Genomic DNA, 6,061 nt, shown 5'->3' with positions numbered 1-6,061 from the left:
TTGCAATAAATCTTGATAACTACAGCTCATTTCAGGCCAGAGCCAGGCAGTTTGTTTATTTTAAACGCTTGTGCGATGGGTTACTCCCCTGGGAAAATGACCTTGTTTTCATCTCAGGCCCAGGGGAAGCTTCTTACCCTGTGGAATCTTATTCTAGAACATGTCTGGAAAGACAACAGTGACAGCCTATACTCAGCTAGCATCATATTACTCACTGCAGTAGAGGCTTTTTATTTTTTAAAATAAAAGTAGGAAGACGGAGAAATGTTAACCCTTCCTCCCTCCCCGCCCCCACCACCAGTCTAAAATCCCAGCTGAGAACTGCTGACCTACATTACTGCATTCCCTTTTACTTTCAGGGCACCAGACATGATAGAGGTCACAACGCCTTAGAGTGGAAGGAAACTCAGGTGAGTCCATGGATCCCGGGTGAGTGTGAAGCAGTGTAAGAGGTAAGCAGACTGCAAACAACATGGGCATCTGGGATGAGCAGAAAGCAAGTTTGAATTGCTCTTCTGTAAATGCGGACCCCGTCGTCCCTCTAGGACATCCTTCTTTTCTTTTTTTTTTTTTTTTTTGCTATTTATTTATTTATTTATTTGTTTGTTTGTTTATTTATTTATTTATATTATTATGATACGTTAGTTACCATACAGTACATCGTTAGTTCTTGATGTAGTGTTCCATGATTCACTGTTTGCATATAACACCCAGTGCTCCATGCAATACGTGCCCTCCTTAATACACATCACCGGGCTAACCCATCCCTCCCCTCCTCTAAAACCCTCAGTTTGTTTCCCCGGAGTCAGGAGTCCCTATTCTCTCATGGTTGTTCTCCCCTCTGTTTTCACACCCTTCTTGTCTCCCTCCTCAGCACAGTAACAACTAAGCAGGCATTTGCAATGCATGCCTTTGGTTAGGAAGCAGGCTTCTCCTGCACACACCTCTCATTTGTAAATATACCTTGGGTGATAAACATCTTATGCTATTTTTGTCATCGACACAAATCACTGCATCAGTTAATTTTTTTGCTTTCTCTTATACACCAAGTTGAAGAAAGAAAGCTGCAGAAAAGGAATTCTGTTGCTAGAAAAGGACAATTTTGGATCATCTGACTTCACCTTCTTAAAAGGCTTTGGAGAAGAGTTATTAAACCATGGATGTAACCATGATCTCACCATCCCCAGAAATCCGTATGTCCAGAGAGTGGAGAAGGGGAAAGGAAAGACATGATGAGAAAGAGGGAGAAGGGTACATAAGAAAATAGTGAAAACGAAATTGGATTAGGTCACTGTCTTACCTAGAGCACACCCACCAGGCCATTGAGTTTACGCACTGTAAATCGGCACTCCGTTTCTGGAGCAAGCTAGTCTGCAAATACAGTCCTGTCTGCCATCTGAGCTCACACAAAAATCATGCTGACCGGCACGCTTACCAGAGATACGATAAGACTGCAATGGCTTAGGGTGCCTGCATGGCTCAGTCGGTTAAACATCCGACTCTTGATCTCAGCTCAGGTCTTGATTTCAGGGTCATGAGTTCGGGCCCGTGTTGGGCTCCATGCTGGGCAGGAAGCCAACTTTAAAAAAAAAAAAAAAAAAGACCACAAAAGCTTGTCTGGGAGCATGAGAACAGGCACCATGGTGAAAATCCCGAGACAACTCAACATCGGTATCGGATGAAGCAGCCTAGGCTGGAGAATGGAGAATGACACCTCGTGCAATAAAGAATCTGTCACAGAAGCCAGGACCACCCTGCTGCTTCTGCTGGTGTCTCCTTCAGGGCAGGAGCAGGAGAGGGGGAATGGAAGAGGAGGCAACCACCTAAAGCTCCACACTCAGACTCCTAGACTGGTCTCCCTAAGCACTCTTTAGCCATCCCAGAAACAGACTATAAACACACAAGCAGATACCCCGCACCTAAATAGAAAAGGGATCTTCTAGTGCTCCATTCTCTTGGAAAATTTATTCAAGACACTGACCAGAATAATAATGGCAGGGGGGAGATTCCCAGGAAGGAATAAGTACAAGTCCCACCTTCTAATAATCTAAAGGACAAATGGAGTGACTTACACATACAAAAAGTACAGCACCTGTCCAACTACGTTGGATAGGCTGAAAGGCAGGTGGAGTTTTCTTGATAAAAGAGATTTTCAAAAGTAAGTCTTATTTCATGTTCTATATTCACGCCATTCAGTGTCTATTAATGTTAAGGCATAAATAAACAATATTTTATTTAAAAAATAGCTTCTTTAGTGAGCTACCCAAATTCTTTTCGGGTCTGAGCAATGCACTTAATGCCTTATGATTTGCCAACTGAGAGCTGAGATATCAAAGAAGTTTTGGCAAGGACTGAACCAGGCATCTATCACATTAGCCAAGATTGTATCTACTTATAAAGTAATAGCAGAAGACAACAGACTGTCTTGATTTCAAATTTCATAACCCTTGAAAACTAAAAGTTCACTAGAAAAAGTTTGCACTTAAGCAATTCTTAAAAACATATTTTGCAGTTGTGGCTTTCACACGAGAGAGGCTCTTCCAAATGGCTAGAATGTATAGCTTGACATAGAAGGTATTGGCCCGCAGTTTCACCTGTAGTTTATAATATACAAGGAGAGCAGTAAGTGTCCTGGGGAGGTACTAGGCTAAGGTACTGCTATTACTACAGGTGTAGGTTCCTCAGAGAGAGACAAAGAACGGGAGGCAATGACTCTCATGGTGGCGTACTCAATTTTAAGAAAAATTAACTTATGAAAATAAGAATTTATGAAACAAATGAGTTTGGAGTGTGCAATCATGTTATGAAAGACAATCCCACACAGTGACATCAGCAAAATGGCAGACGAGGAAGCACTAGCCTCTCCTTCCTTCACAGAGAAACTGAGTTTAAAAATATATATGGACAAGAATACTTCTGTGAGAACTCTAGAGACCTGTTGAGACGGTACAGCATCTAGGCCAATGTAAAACCAAGAAGGAATACCAGGAAAATGAATAGAAAACTTTGGAAGTTTTGCATGTCCGTCCACGTCCTCCTCCCTATGTGGCATAATGCTAGTGCAGGGCAACTGGGAAGGAATTCCCCATAGCAGGGCTTTTCCCTCTGGACAAAACAAAGAAGTAAACCATGCATCCAAAGTTCTGTAGTCTGAGGTCTGCCTAATGGACTGATTTCTGTCTCTCCTGACTCCAAATGCTGACTGGACAGGTGGTATAATTTGGAAACTTCTGGAAACAGGCTTATACCCAGGCACATTAGAGCACAGTTCCACATGCAAATGTCAAAGGGAGCAGGCACTCAAAAAATGTTTGAGAGGTCCTGGAACCCCTAGTCAGGCTACGCAAAGACTAGGAGGAGTGGTTTTTTCAAATCCCCAAATCTCAGCAAAAGATTAGGTAGCATACAAAAAAAGTCCTGTGAGGAAGCGACAGGTAGAGGCAAGAAAACCAAGAAAGACAATCAAGGGCGGAAAATAACAGAAAGGCAACCAGGTAATTAGAAAGTCTAGAACAGTCCTCATTCTCTAGCTCCTCACTAGCACCCAAAACTCATTATTAACTGGCCCCTAAAGACTCTCACCTTTCTATTATCTTCCTTCCAGGACACTCTGCACCAGGATACTGGAACTACCATCATGGCTTTTAGTTTAAGGAAGCCCCATTTCTCTGTCTGGCATTGGGAAGTGTGGAAAAAGTTGCTCAAACCTCAGCAGAGAGAGAAAAGTCTGGCAGGTATTCAAAGTATAAAATCCAAATGCATATTCCCAAACAAACACTATTATTCTCAGAAATTAAATTTCGTAATATTGATAGTACTCTCTTATACTTCAGGTAGCTTATGAGATGCAGAAGATTGCTATTGATGTCCTGCCCAGATCCCTGGAAGAGAATACCCATTCTTCATCTATTGTGAACTTACTGCTAAGAGCTCACCACTACACCTTTCTCCCAGAATTGCCATGGTCTGACAGGAACTACCTTGTTTGGGAATACCTGGAAAGTTACAACCTCCCTCTTTAGGGGTAGCCTGTGGCCAATAACTGACAAATTAGGGGTACAAAAGCCCAGCCCTTACCTCAATTTGGCACAGTACTGTGGCACATTTTAAACTCTAGAGCTCTTCATGGGATTGATGAGGTCAAGCTTTAGCTGAAGATCTTTGCTTGGCTCTTCTCCCTGCCGTATCCTGCTTCCTTCAATTTTTTACAGGTTTTTCTTCTGAGAGAACTCCCTCAATAACCTGCAAAGGAATCCCAGGATCTGGCTCTGCTTCTAGGGAAACAAACCCAAGACATGGGGAAAATAGATTTTTTTATGAATAAGCCTAAGAACCTAATTAGCATATAGGTTTTTAATAGAAAAATGCATTTCAATTCAAATAACCAACTCACAAATATATTTTCTGAAGTAAGACTGATCAATGAATCTATGACTAACTATATATTAAAAAACATATTCTTTCCCAAATTGTCCTATAAAATAAATATGGTAAACATATGCAAAGAAATGACTAAAGTCTTCTGCTTCTGAGTAATCACAGACATAATTAAAACTACCCTCTTGCTGGGGTATCTGGGTGGCTCAGATCATGATCTCAGGGTCCTAGGATGGAGCCCTGCATCAGGCTCCTTGCTCAGCAGGGACTCTGCTTGTTCCTCTCCCTCTGCTCCTCCCCCACCGACTCTCATGCTCTCTCTTAAATAAATAAATAAATAAATAAATAAATAAATAAATAAAATCTTTAAAAAATAACAAAACTACCTTCTCACTGAGGACAATAAAAAAAATTGACAAAATATATTTTTTAATTCTGCTTGAAAGCATCAGAGAGTTAATAAAGTAGTAAAAAATTATGAGATGAAATCCATGGAAAGATGAGGCTTAGGAATATGAGCTAGAATTTAAGGCTACTTTTCTCCTGGAAGAATTCACCAATTCTATGCAGGTGAAGACAAAGTGATGATGCACAAGGAGACAAGAGGACATGAACAAGCCAGCAGAAACAATAGACAACTGAAGTAGACCCACAAGAGCTCCAGTATGTGAGTTATCAGAGAAGTACTTTAAAACAAAAGTACTCGGGGCGCCTGGGTGGCACAGCGGTTAAGCGTCTGCCTTCAGCTCAGGGCGTGATCCCGGTGTTGTGGGATCAAGCCCCACATCAGGCTCTTCCACTAGGAGCCTACTTCTTCCTCTCCCACTCCCCCTGCTTGTGTTCCCTCTCTCGCTGGTTGTCTCTATCTCTGTCGAATAAATAAATTAAATCTTTAAAAATAAATAAATAAATAAAAATAAAACAAAAGTACTCATTAGGTTCAAGGAAATGATGAGATTAAAAATTGTAGCCGTGAATTGGAAGTCAACATATATAATAGCAGATTAGAACTCAATGGTTAACACAATTAAACAGTATGGCAGCAGGTAAGAAAGAGGAGAGAATTACTGAACTGAAAGATACCAGAAGTTAAAAACCATAAATCCATAATGAAGCATGAAGAGAAAAATGGGCAGAAAACCTAAAAGAGAAGGTAAAAGACATAAAGAATAGAGTAAGAATCTCATAATCACAATACTTATATTTGGAGTCCCTGAAGAAGATGAAAAAGAAAAGCATTATTTGAAAACAGAAGGGCTGAAAGCGTCGCAAAACTAATAAAACCAGATTGTAGAATCTCTTACAAATTCAGAGAATTAATAAACCAGATTTCTAAGGATAAATTTGTGAAATGTAAACATACTTCTGGAGTGCCTGGGTGGCTCAGTCAGTTAAGTGGAACTCTTGACTGCAGCTCAGGTCATGATCTCAGGATTCTGGGATGGAGCCCATGGATGGGCTCTGTGCTCAGCAGGGAGCCTGCTTGAGATTCTCTCTCTCCCTCTGCCCCTCCCCACTGGCATGCACACACACTCTCTCTCTCTCTAAAATAAATAAATAAAACTTTAAAAAATAAGTAAAACAATAAACATACTTTTAAAAATATTATATGTAAAACATATATATATATATATATATATATGTATATACTATCTGTGGAATTGAAATAATATCACTCACAGGA

The 6,061-nt window shown here is 40.6% G+C and overlaps 1 long non-coding RNA gene across 1 annotated transcript; it reads left to right on the top strand.

Annotated features, from left to right (window-relative positions):
• The first annotated feature begins 308 nt into the window (after positions 1-308).
• Positions 309-5,216, top strand: LOC123801703 (uncharacterized). The gene is made up of 3 exons (XR_006782318.2): positions 309-410; positions 3,605-3,734; positions 3,834-5,216. It is a non-coding gene; the product is annotated as an uncharacterized LOC123801703 (long non-coding RNA).
• Positions 5,217-6,061: the final 845 nt, after the last annotated feature.

This window comes from Ursus americanus, chromosome 25 (assembly GCF_024610735.1).
Source record: "Ursus americanus isolate L20-20 chromosome 25, mUrsAme1.1.p, whole genome shotgun sequence".
Taxonomy (NCBI): Eukaryota; Metazoa; Chordata; class Mammalia; order Carnivora; family Ursidae; genus Ursus; species Ursus americanus.
Note: the sequence above shows the minus strand (reverse complement) of the source record. Positions and strands in the feature narration are given on the sequence as shown.